The sequence below is a fragment of the Pseudophryne corroboree genome, chromosome 7, assembly GCF_028390025.1.
Source record: "Pseudophryne corroboree isolate aPseCor3 chromosome 7, aPseCor3.hap2, whole genome shotgun sequence".
Taxonomy (NCBI): Eukaryota; Metazoa; Chordata; class Amphibia; order Anura; family Myobatrachidae; genus Pseudophryne; species Pseudophryne corroboree.
Window position 1 is genome coordinate 78,983,259 of NC_086450.1, and position 21,719 is coordinate 79,004,977.

Consider the following 21,719-nt stretch of genomic DNA (forward strand, 5'->3'; position numbering starts at 1 on the left):
TTGCCAAATCTAGTAGATCACTCACTTCACTGCTGTGTGAAGTGAGCGCCCCTTCACTCAGCACACATCTCCCCGTGTGGACAGGGCTTTAAAACAGCTGTAAGAACCCTAGTGATAGGTGGCTACAATTTGGTTATTCCAGTTGCAGTCCATGATCAGTAAGTGAATCTTCATCCTGTATGTCCTGTTTATTTATTTTTGCCATTTGTAATGCATACCATTACCTGTTACACCTGGGCTGCTATCTTATTAATCATTGCTGCTTGACACTGCTTAAAATATATATTTATAGCTTTATAATCTTCCATTTGTATGAGTATTCCTGCCTGAATCTGTTAGATCAAGCTGCGATAAAGCAATTAGGGGACTATGGGGTGCATTCAATACCTGTCAGGTCCTTTCCGACTGAAAGGACCCGACAGGTTAGTATTCAATGAGCGGCCAAATCCGACTGTCAGATTTGGCTTTTCCCGACAACTGTCACAGCCGCTCACCCATGCTGCTGCTGTCCTCTGGCTGCCTCACCTGCTGTTCCTCTGGCTGCCTCACCGGCTGTTCCTCTGGCTGCCTCACCTGCTGTTCCTCTGGCTGCCTCACCGGCTGTTCCTCTGGCTGCCTCACCGGCTGTTCCTCTGGCTGCCTCACCGGCTGTTCCTCTGGCTGCCTCACCGGCTGTTCCTCTGGCTGCCTCACCGGCTGTTCCTCTGGCTGCCTCACCGGCTGTTCCTCTGGCTGCCTCACCGGCTGTTCCTCTGGCTGCCTCACCTGCTGTTCCTCTGGCTGCCTCACCTGCTGTTCCTCTGGCTGCCTCACCCGTCTCATCTCCCTGCTTCCGACAGTGTCAATTCGACTTAAAAAAAAAGTCGGATTGACATTGTAGGAACCAGGGCCAAAACATGTCAGATTTGGCCGTAGAACATGTGGATTCGCGGCTAATCTGACAATCCATGTGTTTTCCGACGAGTCGGGAATTCACGACTTTTTGGAAAAAAACAGCGAGCATTGAATAGGTTGGAACCCCTTTCGACCTAAAACTGTCGGAAGCTGTCGTCTTTCCGACAAGATGGCAGCTTCCGACACTTATTGAATACACCCCAAAGTATAACAGCCTTTTTGAGGAAATTGTATTTGGGAGATTTAGAGGCAAAACTAATTAGCAGCAGTAATTTACCGTGGGCAAATTGATCCCCCAGGGCTATTCAATTAGCCGCCAAAGTGAGCCCGTCAGCAGCACTTATTGGGGGGGGGGGGGGGGTTGTTACGCTTCTGAACATATGCAAAAAAAACCCTTGATAACCAGCAGGTTAACAGGTGCCGCGACCCTGTTAACGCACGCCTCCAAGAAATTTTCATGGATTCTGTGTGTTAACGTCTGTTAATACATGTTAACTCCCAGTACTTAGTTTACGGGTGTTAAAAAGGGGTTCGGGTGAAATAGAGGCTGGAAAAGAGCAAATGTAGTTCCACTGCAAAAAAGTGGAAGCAAGGAAGCAGCAAGTAACTACAGACCAGTAAGCCTTACATCAGTTGTGGGGAAAGTAATGGAAAAACTATTAAAAGAAAGAGTTGTGGAATATCTTAAATCAAACCACTTACAGGATCCAAAACAGCATGGATTTACTGGTGGTAGATCATGCCAAACAAATCTTATTGACTTTTTTGACTCTGTGACAAAAATAATAGACCAAGGGGGAGCTGTAGATGTAGCATATCTAGACTTTAGTAAGGCATTTGACACTGTCCCACATCGCAGACTGCTAAATAAACTTGAAAGCGTGGGGGTGGATTATAAAACAGTTAAATGGATAAGAACCTGGTTGCAGGATAGGAAACTGACAGTTGTAGTTAATGGAGTGCAATCTATGGAGGGAAATGTTACCAGTGGAGTACCCCAGGGATCTGTACTTGGTCCAGGTCTCTTTAATATCTTTGTAGGTGACATTGCAGATGGTATTGAAGGGACGGTTTGCCTTTTTGCAGATGATACAAAGATATGCAACAGGATAGACACACCGGGAGGGGTAAAACAAATGATAGATGACCTAGGTAGGCTTGAGAAATGGTCAAGAATGTGGCAACTACAGTTTAATGCTAAAAAATGCAAAATCATGCACTTAGGTCTCAAAAACCCAAAGGCCAAATATAGTATCAAGGGTACTATAATGGAAACTACTGAGGAGGAAAGGGATCTAGGAGTCACTATTTCAAGTGACTTGAAGGCAGGAAAGCAATGCAACAAAGCAATGAAAAAGGCAAGTCAGATGCTTGGTTGCATAGGGAGATGAATCAGTAGTAGGAAAAAATAAGTGATAATGCCACTGTATAGGTCATTGGTGCGGCCCCATTTGGAATACTGTGTCCAGTTCTGGAAACCATATCTCCAGAAGGATATAAATACATTAGAGCGTGTATAAAGAAGGGCAACTAAAATGGTGCATGGCCTACATCACAAAACTTACCCAGAAAGGCTAAAAGATCTTAACATGTATAGTTAGGAGGAGAGAAGAGAAAGGGGGGACATGATAGAAACTTTCAAATATATCAAGGGTCTTAACAAAGTTCAGGAGGGAAACATTCTTCAAAGGAAGAGAAATATTAGAACCCAAGGACATACACTGAGACTGGAGCTGGGGAGGTTCAGGGGAAATTTAAGGAAAAATGACTTCACGGAAAGGGTAGTGGATAAGTGGAATAGTCTCCCATCAAAGGTGGTAGAGGCTATGACTGTAGAGCAATTTAAACATGCTTGGGATAGGCATATGAATATCCTTACAAAGAATTAAGGTTCAAAGAGGGTTGAGATTACCTTCTTACTTTAATAATCTTCAACTGCAACACATCCAGCAGTCTTCTGCCACCTGATACTTATTCCAGTGTCATATGCTGATGTAACTATGTTTATTTACCCTGTACTTGTCCTATACTGTCATCAACTGTAAGTTGCTGTTTTCCTGTTTGATTATTTGTTTATGTATTCTGTAATTGGGCGCTGCGGAACCCTTGTGGCGCCATATAAATAAAGGATGATGATGATAATAATAATAATAAAGGATAAAAAAAAAGGGGCAAACTAGATGGGCCAAGTGGTTCTTATCTGCCGTCAAATTCTATGTTAATTGATTAGCATCAGGCAATAAAACCTGAGTCTGCCACCCCTTTTCACCCCTGTTAACTTAATCTAATTGAATTTGGCCTGTAGAGGGAAATCTATTTTTAAGGGAAGATCTTTCTAAATTGACACTAGGATGTTAGATGGAAGCTGCTCATGAGATGACTAATGCTGCATTTAGATCGCAAATGCCGGATCCTACCCGGTAAGAGAAACGTGTCCTTACCGGGTGGGATCCGGCATTTGCACTCCGTTGCTGGCTTTCCGACCCGGCAATATACCGGGTCGGTTCCCATAACAACGGAGGGCGCAGCAGGGGCGGGGGTGGAGGCGGCACCGGGAGATGAGCTCATCGCCTGCGCCGCCTCTCCATATGCTGTGAATGGGAACCGTGTCGCATCGACACGGCTCCCATCCACACCGCACCTGACCCGGTAATCAACCTGGGTAAAGCCCTTCTTTTTTTACCGGGTTGAATTACCGGGTCAGGCGACCCGCTAAATCGTCAAAGGACCTTTCACATCGCACACTGACCCGGTTCGACACGGCAATATGTCGTGTCGATACCGGGTTATTTGTGCGATGTGAAAGGGGTATAAGTGACAACAAAGTTATGGGTTGAGAAACAATACACTACATCATAGGGTTCCATTAAGTTACATGCTAGCTGCTGGCATCTGCTAGTAAGTGTGACTGTATGGTGCCCTTATAGTACGGATTCAAAGATTTTTGTTTCTTGGCTCCATGCAAAAATCAGAGTCTGGTGAGATCGGGCCACTAATACCTCTTATTCAATTGCTGTGGTCTATCAACTCGACAAATTCCCGGGTCTCCACTCTGTGACCCTGGTTGGGGGCAGGATCGGGGGCCTGGGACTTACTCCTGGGTAGTTTCCTTTTCCACTGACCAAAATTCCAGGTTTTGCGCGTTCACATGCAAAAACCCGGAATTTTTATGTCCGTGTTAAAGAGATATCAGGGAGTGAGTTCAGATGCCGTTGCCAGTGTTTCTACACCGTTGGAATGGCAATTCGCATCTGATTGAATTGACCCCATAGAGTTCATACTGTTTATTTTAGTTTTTCATTTTTCTCTAACGTCCTAGAGGATGCTGGGACTCCGTAAGGACCATGGGGAATAGACGGGCTCCACTGGAGGCATGGGCACTTTAAGAAAGACTTTGGACTCTGAGTGTGCACTGGCTCCTCCCTCTATGCCCCTCCTCCAGACCCCAGTTTTAGACTGTGCCCAGAGGAGAATGGGTGCACTGCAGGGAGCTCTCCTGAGTTTCCTGCTTAGAAAGCATTTTTGTTAGGATTTTTTCTCTTTTTCAGGGAGCATTGCTGGCAACAGGCTCCCTGCATCGAGGGACTGAGGAGAGAGGAGCAGACCTACTTAAATGATAGGCTCTGCTTTCTCGACTACTGGACACCATTAGCTCCAGAGGGAGTGAACACAGGTTCGTCCTGGGCGTTCACCCCAGAGCCGCGCCGCCGTTCTCCTCACAGAGCCAGAAGAAACGAAGACAGAAGACGTCTCAGGCGGGAGAAGCCTTCGGTGCTTCACTGAGGTAACGCACAGTACCGCAGCTGTGCGTCATTGCTCCCATACACCTCACACACTCCGGTCACTGTAAGGGCGCAGGTGGGGCGCCCTAGGCAGCAATAAAACACCTCTCCTATGGCAAAAGTCTATATACATGTACAGGTGGGCACTGTACATGTATATAAAAGAGCCCCCGCCATTTTTTAGTAAGTTTGAGCGGGACAGAAGCCCGCCGCCGAGGGGGCGGGGCTTTTCCCACAGCACTCACCAGCGCCATTTTCTCTCCACAGCACCGCTGAGAGGAAGCTCCCCGGACTCTCCCCTGCTTGACACACGGTGAAAGGGGGTTTTAAAGTAGAGGGGGGGGGCACATTATTGGCGTTTATACATTAAGCAGCGCTACTGGGTAAACAATCTGTGTTTTTCTCCAGGGTTTTATAGCGCTGGGGTGTGTGCTGGCATATTCTCTCTCTGTCTCTCCAAGGGGCCTCAGGGTGAACCTGTCTTTAGAAAAGAGATTCCCTCTGTGTGTAAAGTGTGTCGGTACGTGTGTGTCGACATGTTTGACGAGGAAGGCTCACCTAAGGAGGAGGGGGAGTGCATGATGGTCAGGTCGCCGTCTGCAACGCCGACACCGGACTGGGTAGATATGTGGAATGTCTTGAATGCAAATGTAAATTTACTGCATAAACGATTAGACAAGGCCGAAGCTAGGGATCAGTCAGGTAGTCAGACCATGCCTGTCCCTGTGGCACCAGGACCTTCGGGGTCTCAAAAACGCACCATATCCCAGATCACTGACACAGATACTGACACAGATACCGACACAGATACTGACTCTAGTGTCGACTATGAGGATGCAAAATTACAGCCAAAGGTGGCGAAAGGTATTCGTTACATGATTATTGCCATTAAAGAGGTTTTGCATATCACTGAGGAACCCCACATGTATAAAGGGAAAAAGCCTGAGGTCACTTTTCCGTCCTCATTTGAACTAAGCGACTTGTGCGAAAAGGCTTGGGAATCTCCAGATAGGAGACTACAAGTTCCCAAAAGGATTCTTATGGCGTATCCCTTTCCACAAAAGGATAGGATACGATGGGAATCTTCGCCGAAGGTAGACAAGGCGCTGACACGCTTATCCAAGAAGGTGGCACTGCCTTCTCAGGATACAGCTTCCCTCAAGGATCCTGCTGATCGTAAGAAGGAGGTTACGATGAAGCACATTTACACACATTCCGGTACTATCGTTAGACAGGCTATGGCATCGGCCTGGGTGTGTAATGCTGTGGTGCAGCATGGACAGATTCCTTATCTACGGAACTTGACACCCTAGATAAGGATACCATTCTAATGACCCTAGAGCATATCAAAGATGCTGCTTTATATATGAGGGATGCTCAAAGAGACATTTGTTTACTAAGCTCCAGAATAAATGCTATGTCTATTTCTGCTTGGCGACTCCTGTGGACCCGACAGTGGACGGGGGATGCCGACTCAAAGCGGCATATGGAGTCGTTGCCTTACAAGGGGGAGGAGTTGTTTGGAGAAGGCCTCTCGGACCTTGTCTCTACTGCTACGGCCGGTAAATCGAATTTCTTACCTTATGTCCCCCCGCAGCATACTAAAAAGGCACCTCATTATCAAATGCAGTCCTTTCGTTCCAATAAAAGCAAGAAGGTATGGGGATCGTCCTTCATTGCCAGAGGATAAGGCAAGGGGTTTGGATGGTGTTCCAGGACATAAAGGATGCATACCTTCATGTTGCGATTTTTCCCTCCTCACCGTTCCTGAGGTTTGCAGTACAGGACTGTCATTACCAATTTCAGACGTTGCCGTTTGGGCTTTTCACAGCCCCGAGAATTTTCACCAAGGTAATGGCGGAAATGATGGTGCTCCTGCGTAAGCAGGGTGCCACAATTATCCCATACTTGGACGATCTCCTCATAAAAGCAAGATCTCGGGAGAAGTTGCTGGACAGCGTGTCACTGTCGGTGAGGATGTTGCAGGGGCACGGCTGGATTCTCAATATACCGAAGTCCCAGCTAGTCCCTACAACGCGCCTGACCTTTCTGGGTCTGATTCTAGACACAGACCAGAAAAAGGGTTTTCTTGAGGCCATCCCCTTCGGAAGGTTCCATGCGAGGACCTTTCAATGGGATCTACTGGACAAATGGTCCAGGTCCCATTTACAAATACATCAGAGGATCACCCTTTCTCCCAGAGCCAGGGTATCTCTCCTGCGGTGGCTGCACAGTGCTCACCTCCTAGAAGGCCGCAGGTTCGGAATTCAGGACTGGATCCTGGTGACCACGGACGCAAGCCTCCGAGGTTGGGGAGCAGTCACACTGGGAAGAAATTTGCAAAGTCTCTGGTCGAATCTAGAGACTTTTCTCCACATCAGCGTCATGGAGTTGAGGGCCATATACAACGCCCTACGCCAGGCGGAGGCATTGCTTCGGGACAAACCGATTCTGATTCAGTCAGACAATGTCACAGCAGTGGCTCATGTAAACCGCCAAGGCGGCACAAGGAGCAGAGCGGCCATGGCAGAAGCGACCAGGTTTCTTCGCTGGGCGGAAGGCCATGTAAGCGCCCTATCGGCTGTATTCATCCCAGGGGTGGACAACTGGGAAGCGGACTTCCTCAGGAGGCACGACCTGCATCCGGGAGAGTGGGGACTTCATCAAGAAGTCTTTGCCCAGATCGTGGGTCGGTGGGGACTGCCTCAGATGGACATGATGGCGTCCCGTCTCAACAAAAAGCTAAAGCGGTATTGTGCCAGGTCAAGGGACCCTCAGGCGGTAGCGGTGGACGCTCTAGTGACACCTTGAGTGTTCAGATCGGTCTGTGTGTTCCCTCCTCTACCTCTCATATCCAAGGTGTTGAGAATAATAAGACTAAGAAGAGTAAGAACAATCCTCATTGTTCCGGATTGGCCAAGAAGGACTTGGTATCCGGATCTGCAAGAGTTGCTCACAGAAGATCAGTGGCCTCTTCCTCTAAGACAGGACCTGCTGCAGCAGGGGCCCTGTCTGTTCCAAGACTTACCGCGGCTGCGTTTGACGGCATGGCGGTTGAACGCCGGATCCTAGCGAAAAAAGGTATCCCGGAGGAGGTCATTCCTACCTTGGTCAAGGCTAGGAAGGACGTGACATTGAAACATTATCACCGTATATGGCGAAAATATGTTTCTTGGTGTGAGGCCAGGACTGCTTCTACGGAGGAGTTCCATTTGGGTCGTCTGCTTCACTTCCTGCAAACAGGAGTGACTTTGGGCCTAAAATTAGGGTCCATAAAGGTCCAAATTTCAGCCTTATCCATTTTCTTTCAAAAGGAATTGGCTTCTCTTTCTGAAGTACAGACATTCGTGAAGGGGGTGCTGCATATTCAGCCTCCTTTTGTACCTCCGGTGGCGCCGTGGGATCTTAATGTGGTATTAAGTTTCCTCAAGTCACCTTGGTTTGACCCACTCACAACAGTGGAGTTGAAATATCTCACTTGGAAAGTGGTCATGTTGTTGGCCTTGGCTTCTGCGAGGCGTGTTTCGGAATTAGCGGCTTTGTCACATAAAAGCCCCTATCTGGTTTTCCACGTGGATAGGGCAGAATTGAGGACTCATCCTCAATTTCTGCCTAAAGTAGTCTCTTCTTTTCATATGAATCAACCTATTGTCGTGCCTGTGGCTACACGGGACTTGGAGGATGCCGAGTCCCTTGATGTGGTCAAGGCTTTGAAGATTTATGTGGCCAGAACAGCGAGGGTTAGGAAAACTGAAGCGCTGTTTGTTCTGTATGCAGCCAACAAAGTTGGCGCGCCTGCTTCAAAGCAGACTATTGCTCGCTGGATCTGTAACACGATTCAGCAGGCGCATTCTACGGCAGGATTGCCATTGCCTAAATCAGTTAAGGCCCACTCCACTAGGAAGGTGGGCTCGTCTTGGGCGGCTGCCCGAGGGGTCTCGGCATTACAGCTTTGCCGAGCTGCTACTTGATCGGGGTCAAACACATTTGCAAAGTTCTATAAATTTGATACCCTGGCTGAGGAGGACCTCCTGTTTGCTCAATCAGTGCTGCAGAGTCATCCGCACTCTCCCGCCAGTTTGGGAACTTTGGTATAATCCCCATGGTCCTTAAGGAGTCCCAGCATCCTCTAGGACGTTAGAGAAAATAAGATTTTACACTTACCGGTAAACCTATTTCTCGTAGTCCGTAGAGGATGCTGGGCGCCCATCCCAAGTGCGGACTTCTTCTGCAATACTTGTATATAGTTTTCTCTGACGTCCTAGTGGATGCTGGGAACTCCGTAAGGACCATGGGGATAGCGGGCTCCGAAGGAGGCTGGGCACTCTAGAAAGATCTTAGACTACCTGGTGTGCACTGGCTCCTCCCACTATGACCCTCCTCCAAGCCTCAGTTAGATTTCGTGCCCGGCCGAGGTTGGATGCACACTAGGGGCTCTCCTGAGCTCTTAGAAAGTTATAGTCTTAGAATTTGTTATTTTCAGTGAGACCTGCTGGCAACAGGCTCACTGCAGCGAGGGACTAAGGGGAGAAGAAGCGAACTCGCCTGCTTGCAGCCGGATTGGGCTTCTTAGGCTACTGGACACCATTAGCTCCAGAGGGATCGACCGCAGGCCCAGCCTTGATGTTCGGTCCCGGAGCCGCGCCGCCGTCCCCCTTACAGAGCCAGAAGCAAGAAGATGGTCCGGAAAATCGGCGGCATGAAGACATCCTGTCTTCACCAAGGTAGCGCACAGCACTGCAGCTGTGCGCCATTGCTCCTCATACACACTTCACACTCCGGTCACTGAGGGTGCAGGGCGCTGGGGGGGGGCGCCCTGAGGCAGCAATAAAAACACCTTGGCTGGCTAAAATACCTCAATATATAGCCCCTGGGGCTATATATGAGGTAAATACCCCTGCCAGAATCCCATAAAAAGCGGGAGAATAGGCCGCGAAAAAGGGGCGGAGCCTATCTCCTCAGCACACTGGCGCCATTTTTCCCTCACAGCTCGGCTGGAAGGAAGCTCCCTGGCTCTTCCCTGCAATTCTACAGTACAGTAAGAGGGAAAAGAGAGGGGGGGCATTAAAATTGGCACTGTATACAGTATATTATATTGAAAAGCAGCTATTAGGGACATAACTCAGTTAGTCCCTGTATATATATATATAGCGCTCTGGTGTGTGCTGGCATACTCTTACTCTGTCCCCCCAAAGGGCTTTTGTGGGTCCTGTCCTCTATTTGAGCATTCCCTGTGTGTGTGGAGTGTGTCGGTACGGCTGTGTCGACATGTTTGAGGAGGATAATGATGTGGAGTGGGAGCAGATGCCTTTAGCAGGGATGTCACCCCCTGGGGGGTCAGACACCTGAGTGGATGGTATTATGGCAGGAAATGAGTGCACGTATAGACTCCTTACATAAAAAATTTGACGACATGCCGACTGTGGGACAGCCGAGTCTTCAGCTCGTGCCTGTCCAGGTGTCTCAAAAGTCATCAGGGGCTCTGAAACGCCCGCTATCTCAGGTGGCACAAGTAGATGTCGACACGGATACTGACACCAGTGTCGACGACGATGAGTCAAATTTAATGCCCGTTAAGGCCATTCACTGCATGATTGAGGCAATGAAAGAGGTGTTAAATATTTCTGATTTACATCCAGGTACCACAAAAAAGGGTATTATGTTTGGGGAGAAAAAACTACCTGTAGTTTTTCCCCCGTCAGATGAATTAAATGAAGTGTGTGAAGAAGCGTGGGCTTCCCCTGATAAGAAATTGGTAATTCCTAAGAAGCTACTAATGGCGTTCCCTTTCCCGCCAGAGGATAGGTTACGTTGGGAAACACCCCCGAGGGTGGATAAAGCGCTCACACGTTTGTCTAAAAAGGTGGCACTACCGTCCCAGGATACGGCCGCCCTTAAGGAACCTGCTGATAGAAAGCAGGAGGCGATCCTGAAGTCTGTATATACACACTCAGGCATTATACTCAGACCAGCTATTGCGTCAGCATGGATGTGCAGTGCTGCCGCTGCGTGGTCAGATAAACTGTCAGAAAATATTGACACGTTAGACAGAGACACGATCCTGCTAACAATTGACCATATCAAAGACTCAGTCTTATACATGAGAGATGCACAGAGGGAAATCTGCCGGCTGGCATCTAAAGTAAGTGCATTATCTATCTCTGCTAGGAGATGCTTATGGACTCGCCAGTGGACTGGAGATGCAGATTCCAAAAGGCACATGGAAGTTTTGCCTTATAAGGGGGAGGAATTATTTGGGGATGGTCTCTCCGACCTAGTTTCCACAGCAACGTCTGGGAAGTCAGCATTTTTACCCCATGTCCCCTCACAGCCTAAGAAGGCGTCATTTTATCAGGTTCAGTCCTTTCGGTCCCAGAAAAACAAGCGGGGAAAAGGAGGGTCTTTTCTGTCAAGAGGCAGAGGCAGGGGAAAAAGGCTGCAGCAAACAGCAGGTTCCCAGGAACAAAAGTCCTCCCCCGCTTCCTCTTCCAAGTCCGCCGCATGACGGTGGGGCTTCACAGGCGGAGCCAGGTACGGTGGGGGCCCGCCTCAGGAATTTCAGCGATCAGTGGGCCCGCTCACAGGTGGATCCCTGGATCCTTCAAATAGTATCTCAGGGATACAGGCTGGAATTCGAGGCGACTCCACCCCGCCGTTTCCTAAAATCCGCCTTGCCGATTGCTCCCTCAGACAGGGAGGCGGTGCTAGCAGCGATTCACAAGCTGTATTCCCAGCAAGTGATAATCAAGGTACCCCTACTTCAACAAGGCCGGGGTTACTATTCCACACTATTTGTGGTGCCGAAACCGGACGGTTCGGTGAGACCCATTTTAAATTTGAAATCCTTGAACACATACATAAAAAAATTCAAGTTCAAGATGGAATCGCTCAGGGCGGTTATTGCAAGCCTGGACGAGGGGGATTACATGGTATCCCTGGACATCAAGGATGCTTACCTGCATGTCCCCATTTACAATTCTCACCAGGAGTACCTCAGATTTGTGGTACAGGATTGCCATTACCAATTCCAGACGCTGCCGTTTGGACTCTCCCACGGCACCGAGGGTATTTACCAAGGTTATGGCAGAAATGATGATACTCCTTCGAAAAAAGGGAGTTTTAATTATCCCATACTTGGACGATCTCCTAATAAAGGCACGATCCAAGGAACAGTTGTTAGTGGGAGTAGCACTATCTCAGGAAGTGCTGAGCCAGCACGGTTGGATTCTGAATATCCCAAAGTCACAGCTGGTCCCCACGACACGTCTAATGTTCCTGGGAATGATTCTGGACACGGCCCAGAAAAAAGTGTTTCCCCCGGAGGAGAAAGCCAGGGAGTTGTCTTCTCTAGTCAGAGACCTCCTAAAACCAAAACAGGTATCGCTGCATCACTGCACGCGGGTCCTGGGAAAGATGGTAGCTTCTTACGAAGCAATTCCATTCGGCAGGTTCCATGCCAGAATTTTTCAGTGGGACCTGTTGGACAAGTGGTCCGGATCGCATCTTCAGATGCATCGTTTAATAACCCTGTCTCCACGAACCAGGGTGTGTCTTCTGTGGTGGCTGCACAGTGCTCATCTTCTGGAGGGCCGCAGATTCGGCATACAGGACTGGGTCCTGGTGACCACGGATGCCAGCCTACGAGGCTGGGGGGCAGTCACAAAGGGAAGAAATTTCCAAGGACTATGGTCAAGTCAGGAGACTGCCCTTCACATAAATATTCTGGAACTAAGGGCCATTTACAATGCCCTAAGTCAAGCAAGATCCCTGCTCCTACACCAGCCGGTGCTGATCCAGTCAGACAACATCACGGCAGTCGCCCATGTGAATCGACAGGGCGGCACAAGAAGCAGGACGGTGATGGCAGAAGCCACAAAAATTCTCAGATGGGCGGAGAATCATGTACTAGCACTGTCAGCAGTGTTCATCCCGGGAGTGGACAACTGGGAAGCAGACTTTCTCAGCAGGCACGACCTCCACCCGGGAGAGTGGGGACTTCATCCAGAAGTCTTCCAAATGATTGTAAATCAATGGGGTCGTCCACAGGTGGACATGATGGCGTCCCGCCTAAACAAAAAACTAGAGAAGTATTGCGCCAGGTCAAGAGACCCTCAGGCGATAGCTGTGGACGCTCTAGTGACACCGTGGGTGTACCGGTCAGTTTATGTGTTCCCTCCTCTACCTCTCATACCAAAGGTATTGAGAATAATAAGAAAGCGAGGAGTAAACACAATTCTCGTGGTTCCGAATTGGCCGAGAAAAGCGTGGTACCCGGAACTTCAAGAGATGATCTCAGAGGACCCGTGGTCTCTGCCGCTCAGACAGGACCTGCTGCAGCAGGGCCCCTGTCTGTTCCAAGACTTACCGCGGCTGCGTTTGACGGCATGGCGGTTGAACGCCGGATCCTGAAGGAAAAGGGCATTCCGGAGGAAGTCATTCCTACGCTTATTAAAGCCAGGAAAGATGTTACGGCAAAGCATTATCACCGCATATGGCGGAAATATGTTGCATGGTGCGAGGCCAAAAAGGCCCCAACAGAGGAATTTCAACTAGGTCGATTTCTGCATTTCCTGCAAGCAGGAGTGAATATGGGCCTAAAACTGGGCTCCATTAAGGTACAGATCTCGGCTCTGTCAATTTTCTTTCAAAAAGAACTAGCTTCAGTACCTGAAGTTCAGACATTTGTGAAAGGAGTGCTGCATATTCAGCCCCCATTTGTGCCTCCTGTGGCACCTTGGGATCTCAACGTGATGTTGAGTTTCTTAAAATCACATTGGTTTGAGCCACTAAAAACCGTGGATCTGAAATATCTCACGTGGAAAGTGGTCATGTTATTGGCCTTGGCTTCAGCCAGGCGAGTGTCAGAGTTGGCGGCTTTATCATGTAAAAGCCCTTATCTGATTTTCCATATGGATAGGGCAGAATTGAGGACTCGTCCCCAGTTTCTCCCTAAGGTGGTGTCAGCGTTTCACCTGAACCAGCCTATTGTGGTGCCTGCGGCTACTAAGGATTTGGAGGACTCCAAGTTGCTAGACGTTGTCAGGGCCCTGAAAATATGTTTCCAGGACGGCTGGAGTCAGAAAATCTGACTCGCTGTTTATCCTGTATGCACCCAACAAGCTGGGTGCTCCTGCTTCTAAGCAGACTATTGCTCGTTGGATTTGTAGTACAATTCAGCTTGCACATACTGTGGCAGGCCTGCCACAGCCAAAATCTGTCAATGCCCATTCCACAATGAAGGTGGGCTCATCTTGGGCGGCTGCCCGAGGGGTCTCGGCTTTACAACTTTGCCGAGCAGCTACTTGGTCAGGGGCAAACACGTTTGCAAAATACTACAAATTTGATACCCTGGCTGAGGAGGACCTGGAGTTCTCTCATTCGGTGCTGCAGAGTCATCCGCACTCTCCCGCCCGTTTGGGAGCTTTGGTATAATCCCCATGGTCCTTACGGAGTTCCCAGCATCCACTAGGACGTCAGAGAAAATAAGAATTTACTCACCGGTAATTCTATTTCTCGTAGTCCGTAGTGGATGCTGGGCGCCCATCCCAAGTGCGGTTTATCTGCAATACTTGTACATAGTTATTGTTAACTAAATCGGGTTATTGTTGAGCCATCTGTTGAGAGGCTCTATTGTTTCATACTGTTAACTGTGTTTCATATCACGAGTTGTACGGTGTGATTGGTGTGGCTGGTATGAGTCTTACCCGGGATTCAAAATCCTTCCTTATTGTGTACGCTCGTCCGGGCACAGTATCCTAACTGAGGCTTGGAGGAGGGTCATAGGGGGAGGAGCCAGTGCACACCAGCTAGTTCTAAAGCTTTTACTTTTGTGCCCAGTCTCCTGGGGAGCCGCTATTCCCCATGGTCCTTTCGGAGTTCCCAGCATCCACTACGGACTATGAGAAATAGAATTATCGGTGAGTAAATTCTTATTTTTGCTTACATCAGGGTTATGTTATAGTTTCATCGGTTTAGACCGAGACTATGTTGTTTGTTCATACTATTAACTGGGTAGTTATCACAAGTTATACGGTGTGCTTGGTGTGGCTGGTATGAATCTTGCCCTGGGATTCCCAAAAATCCTTTCCTCGTACTGTCCATCTCCTCTGGGCACAGTTTCTCTAACTGGGGTCTGGAGGAGGGGCATAGAGGGAGGAGCCAATGCACACCCAGAGTCCAAAGTCTTTCTTAAAGTGCCCATGCCTCCTGCGGAGCCCGTCTATTCCCCATGGTCCTTACGGAGTCCCAGCATCCTCTGCGGACTACGAGAAATAGATTTACCGGTAAGTGTAAAATCTTATTTTTTCTTTTTTACCTACAAGATTTACTATTACTTGTTTATCAGTTGGGCTTCTCTATGACTCTCTGTTCTAGTGGTATATAAAAAATTTGAATTATGGAACTATGTGGTAGAGTCTTCTGGGCATTGAAACCTTTAGCAGTTTTGAGAATGGAGGGCATATATTTGCAAACTTGGGGGGGGGGGGGGGGGTTATTCCGAGTTCGCTCGCTAGCAACTTTTTGCAGCGCTGCGATCAGGTTAAATCTCGGTAAAACTGCGTATGCACCGCAATGCGCAGGCACGTCTTACGGGTACAAAGAGGATCGGTGCTGGGCGATGGCTTTAACGAAGAATCCATTTGCACAGCTGATCGCAAGGTGATTGACAGAGAGCGTTTATGGGTGTCAACTGACCGTTTTCTGGGAGTGTTTGCAAAAACGCAGGCGTGTCCAAGCGTTTGCAGGGCGGGTGTCTGATGTCAATTCCGGGACCAAAAAAACTGAAGTGATCGCAGCGGCTGAGTAAGTCCAGAGCTACTCAGAAACTGCAAAAAAACTTTTTTGTGCCGTCGGCTGCAACAGCGTTCGCACACTTGCAAAGCGAAAATACACTCCTCCATATGCGGCGACTATCTGATCGCAGCGCTGCAAAATGTTGCTAGCGAGCGATCAACTCGGAATGACCCCCTTGGACATAATGTTAAATTGATGACGGATTCTCTAAGATCCAACAGTGGTATGAGGGGATCATTCCTTAGAAGTTGCATATTACAGAAAGGGTGTTTAAGGATATCCTGGTACTTCCAAGTAGGAGCACATTCAGATGTACATTCTCATTCTGCTTGGTCTAAGTTTTTCCAGAAATCAAATCTGTGTTATTAGTGGCTTATCTTAGGCATGGAAAGACTTGTAGGCATCTTTATAGTCAGTTGTCTCTTAAATGCAAATTTAAAGAACAGATTAGCAATAAAGATCATAATTTAAGATGGTGCAAAGCTTATCTTCTTAGACCATTGCTGGTCACGGTCTTTCCCTCACGAAGAGTCCAACTTTTCAGAACCCACAAATGATATACTTTTTGGGAGATATGTTTCAGACTTCTTTTCTGCCAACCTACAGTAGCACAGTGTTTTGGCAGGTGGTTAATAGAAGCCTTAAAATCTAGGATGTCCCCTTGTTCGAGGCCACAGACGCAAGGACACCAAGCTTTTTCCTCTGGAATCAGACGCAGGTGGTTAATAGAAGCCTTAAAATCTAGGATGTCCCCTTGTTCGAGGCCACAGACGCAAGGACACAAGCAGATTTCCTCTGGAATCCGAGCTCTCTACTTATTATTATGAATGGCTCTTCTTTATTTCCAAGAAATAGTAACGGGACACATGGAACAATGTCTCTGTTGTGCATTTTCTCCTAATTGCTTTCGCTCATCTTTATTTTAACAACCTTTGATGGAAAGCATTTGTGGCAGTGATGGGAAACGTTGGCACTCCAGCTGTTGTTGAACTACACATACCAGCATGCCCTGCAACAGTTTTAGCATTGCCAAATAGCCAAACTGTAGCAGGGCATGCTGGGATGTGTAGTTTAACAACAGCTGGAGTGCCAAAGGTTCCCCATTACTGATATAGGGTCATCAGAAGTCTGAATTTACGCTGTAATGTGGTGCTCTGAACAGACCTGGACAACCGATGGCTCTCCAGGTGTGCTCCAGCATGCACGGCAATGACAGTGGGTAGGGCATGTTGGAACTAGTGATATTACCTTTAGCAGACCTCCCAAGATGACCCTCACCAGGAGGGACAAACTGCTCTGTTCCTGGACTTCCCTCTAAATGTATGATTGCCATCACCTGGAGTGAAACGCCTTTCTTATCCATTAACTAGTTCAACACAGGTGATGGCAATCATAAATTAAGATGGAAGTCCAGGAGCAGAGCATTTTGTCCCTCCTGGAGAGGGTCATGTTGGGAACTGTGCTTTTAGAGCCATGGGGTCTCTAGGCCTGATCTAGTACACACCTAAAGCTCCTTAACTGACTAAGGTTAGCTTATGATGACCTCAGCATAAAGATTTTCTTGGAAGGGAAACAAAGTATTTTCTCTAACGTCCCAGAGGATGCTGGGGACTCCGTAAGGACCATGAGGATAGACGGGCTCCGCAGGAGACATGGGCACTTTAAGAAAGACTTTAGTTCTGGGTGTGCACTGGCTCCTCCCTCCTCCAGACCTCCGTTTGATACTGTGCCCAGTGGAGACTGGGTGCTTTTCAGGAGCTCTCCTGAGCTTTCTGACAGAAAGTATTTTGTTAGGTTTTTTATTTTCAGGGAGCACTGCTGGCAACAGACTCCCTGCATCGAGGGACTGAGGGGAGAGAAGCAGCCCTACTCTCTGAGTTGCAAGGTCCTGCTTCTTAGGCTACTGGACACCATTAGCTCCAGAGGGATTGGCACGCAGGATCTCACCCTCGCCGTCCGTCCCAGAGCCGCGCCGCCGTCCCCCTCGCAGAGCCGGAAGATAGAAGCCGGGTGAGTATGAGAAGATAAGAAGACTTCAGAGGTGGCAGAAGAGTTCATGATCTTCACTGAGGTAACGCACAGCACTGCAGCTGTGCGCCATTGCTCCCATACACCTCACATACTCCGGTCACTGTAAGGGTGCAGGGCGCAGGGGGGGCGAGGGGGGGGGACGGCGCGGCGCGCCCTGGGCAGCAATATAAACCTCGTTTTGGCAAAAATATAACATATATACAGCTGGGCACTGTATATATGTATGAGCCCCCGCCAATTTTACAGTTTAAGCGGGACAGAAGCCCGCCGCCGAGGGGGCGGGGCTTCTCCCTCAGCACTCACCAGCGCCATTTTTTCTCCACAACACTGCTGAGAGGAAGCTCCCCGGACTCTCCCCTGCTTATACCACGGTAGACAGGAGGGTTGAAAAGAGAGGGGGGGGGGGCACATAATTCGGTGCAAATTACATACAGCAGCGCTACTGGGTAAACATTAAGTTACTGTGTTATTCCTGGGTTATATAGCGCTGGGGTGTGTGCTGGCATACTCTCTCTCTGTCTCTCCAAAGGGCCTTGTGGGGGAACTGTCTTCAGAAAGGGCATTTCCTGTGTGGGTGGTGTGTCGGTACGCGTGTGTCGACATGTTTGAGGAAAAAGGCTATGTTAGAGAGGAGCGGGAGCAAATGAATGTGGTGTCTCCGCCGACACCTGACTGGATGGATATGTGGAATGTTTTAAATGCTAGTGTAAACTCATTGCACAAAAGATTAGACAAGGCTGAAGCTTTGGGACAGTCAGGGTCTCAACCCATGTCTGATCCTATGTCGCAGGGACCGTCAGGGTCTCATAAGCGCCCACTATCCCAGATTGTTGACACAGATACGACACGGATTCGGACTCCAGTGTCGATTACGATGAGGGAAAGTTACAACCAAAATTGGCAAAATCCTTTCGATATATGATTATGGCAATAAAAGATGTTTTGCACATCACAGAGGAACCCCCTGTTCCTGACAAGTGGGTACATATGTACAAGGGAAAGAAGCCTGAGGTAACCTTTCCCCCATCACACGAGCTGAACGAGTTATGTGAAAAAGCTTGGGAATCTCCAGATAAAAGACTGCAGATTTCCAAAAGGATTCTTATGGCGTATCCTTTCCCGTCAACGGATAGGTTACGATGGTAATGCTCCCCTAGGGTGGACAAAGCATTAACACGCTTATCCAAGAAGGTAGCCCTCCCGTCCCAGGATATGGCTACCCTCAAAGATTCTGCTGACCGCAAACAGGAGATTACCCTGAAGTCCATTTATACACATTCAGGTACCTTACTCAGACCGGCAATTGCGTCGGCCTGGGTGTGTAGTGCTGTAGCAGCTTGGACGGATAACTTATCTGAGGGGATGGATACCCTAGATAAGGATACTATTTTATTGACCCTGGGGCATATAAGAGATGCTGTCCTATATATGAGAGATGCTCAAAGAGACATTAGTCTACTGGGTTCTAGAATAAACGCTATGTCGATTTCTGCCAGAAGAGTCCTATGGACACGGCAATGGACTGGTGATGCCGACTCAAAAAGGCATATGGAGGTTTTACCTTATAGGGGTGAGGAATTGTTTGGGGAAGGTCTCTCGGACCTAGTCTCCACAGCTACGGCTGGAAATTCAAATTTTTTACCTTATGTTCCCTCACAGCATAAGAAAGCTCCGCATTATCAAATGCAGTCCTTTCGGTCAAAAAGAAACAAGAAAGTGCGAGGTGCGTCCTTTCTTGCCAGAGGTAGGGGCAGAGGAAAAAAGCTGCACAACACAGCTAGTTCCCAGGAACAGAAGTCCTCCCCGGCCTCTACAAAATCTACCGCATGACGCTGGGGCTCCACTGGCGGAGTCCGGCCCAGTGTGGGCACGTCTTCAAAGTTTCAGCCGCATCTGGGTTCACTCCCAGGTGGATCCCTGGGCAATAGAAATTGTTTCTCAGGGTTACAAGCTGGAATTCGAAGAAGTGCCTCCTCGACGATTTTTCAAATCGGCCCTACCAACTTCTCCCCAGGAAAGGGAGATAGTGTTATATGCAATACAAAAATTGTGTCTTCAACAGGTGGTGGTCAAGGTTCCCCTCCGACGACAAGGAAAGGGATATTACTCGACCATGTTTGTAGTCCCGAAACTGGACGGTTCGGTCAGACCCATATTAAATTTGAAATCCCTGAACCTATACTTGAAAAGGTTCAAGTTCAAGATGGAATCGCTAAGAGCGGTCATCGCAAGCCTGGAAGGGGGGGGATTTTATGGTGTCCCTGGATATAAAGGATGCATACCTTCATGTCTCCATTTATCCACCTCATCAGGCGTACCTCAGATTTGCAGGACAGGACTGTCATTACCAATTTCAGACGTTGCCATTTGGTCTCTCCATGGCCCCGAGAATTTTCACCAAGGTAATGGTGGAAACGATGGTGCTCCTGCGCAAGCAAGGTGTCACAATTATCCCGTACTTGGACGATCTCCTCATAAAAGCGAGATCAAGAGAGCAGTTGCTGAACAGCGTATCACTTTCACTGAAAGTGTTACAGCAACACGGCTGGATTCTCAATATCCCGAAGTCGCAGTTGGTTCCTACGAGTCGTCTGTCTTTCTTGGGCATGATTCTGGACACGGACCAGAAGAGGGTTTACTCTTGTCAGGAACCTATTGAAACCAAAACAGGTGTCAGTGCATCACTGCACTCGAGTCCTGGGAAAGATGGTGGCATCATACGAGGCCATTCCCTTCGGCAGGTTCCCTGCGAGGACTTTCCAATGGGACCTACTGGACAAGTGGTCCGGGTCACATTTACAGATGCATCGGTTGATCACCCTGGCCCCCAGGGCCAGGGTATCACTCCTGTGGTGACTGCAGAGTGCTCACCTTCTAGAGGGCTGCAGATTCGGCATTCAGGGCTGGATCCTGGTGACCACAGATGCAAGCCTCCGAGGTTGGGGAGCAGTCACACAGGGAAGAAATTTCCAAGGTCTTTGGTCAAGTCAAGAGACTTGTCTTCACATCAACATCCTGGAACTAAGGGCCATATACTACGCCCTACGTCAAGCGGAGACTTTACTTCGCGACCAACCTGTTCTGATCCAGTCAGACAACGTCACCGCAGTAGCTCATGTAAACGTCCAAGGCAGCACAAGGAGCAGAGTGGCGATGGCAGAAGCCACCAGTCAGCAGTGTTCATTCCGGGACTGGACAACTGGGAAGCAGACTTCCTCAGCAGACATGACCTACATCCGGGGGAGTGGGGACTTCATCAGGAAGTCTTCACACAGATTACAAGTCGGTGGGAACTGCCACAGATAGACATGATGGCGTCCCGCCTCAACAAAAAGCTACAGAGGTATTGCGCAAGGTCAAGAGACCCTCAGGCAGTAGCTGTAGATGCCCTAGTGACACCGTGGGTGTTCCGGTCGGTCTATGTATTTCCTCCTCTTCCTCTCATACCCAAGGTATTGAGGATAATAAGACAAAGAGGAGTGAGAACAATCCTCATTGTTCCAGATTGGCCACGGAGGACCTGGTATCCGGATCTGCAGGAAATGCTCACAGAAGATCCGTGGCTTCTTCCTCTAAGAAAGGACCTGTTGCAGCAGGGGCCCTGTCTGTTCCAAGACACCGCGGCTGCGTTTGACGGCATGGCGGTTGAACGCCGTATCCTAGCAGAAAACGGCATTCCAGTTGAGGTCATCCCTACGCTGATAAAGGCTAGGAAAGATGTAACATCAAAACATTATCACTGTATATGGCGAAAATGTTTCTTGGTGTGAGGCCAGGAATGATCCTACGGAAGAATTCCATCTGGGCCGTTTCCTTCACTTCCTACAAACTGGAGTGAATTTGGGCCTAAAATTAGGCTCTATTAAGGTCCAGATTTCGCCCTTATCCATTTTCTTTCCAAAAGAATTGGCTTCTCTTCCAGAAGTTCAGACTTTTGTAAAAGGAGTGCTGCATATTCAGCCTCCTTTTGTGCCTCCGGTGGCACCTTGGGACCTTAACGTGATGTTAAGTTTTCTAAAATCACACTGGTTTGAACCACTTAAAACGGTGGAGTTGAAATATCTCACGTGGAGGTGGTCATGTTGTTAGCCTTGGCTTCGGCTAGGCGAGTTTCGGAATTGGCGGCTTTATCACATAAAAGCCCATATCTGGTTTTCCATATGGATAGAGCGGCGTTGCGGACCCGTCCTCAATTGCTACCTAAGGTGGTCTCATCCT

At 48.6% G+C, this 21,719-nt stretch overlaps 1 protein-coding gene across 1 annotated transcript in view; it reads left to right on the forward strand.

The window, feature by feature from the left end:
- CWC22 (CWC22 spliceosome associated protein homolog) overlaps nt 1-21,719 on the forward strand; it is a 225,285-nt gene that overhangs the window by 28,748 nt on the left and 174,818 nt on the right. The gene's annotated exons all lie outside the window — the stretch shown is intronic.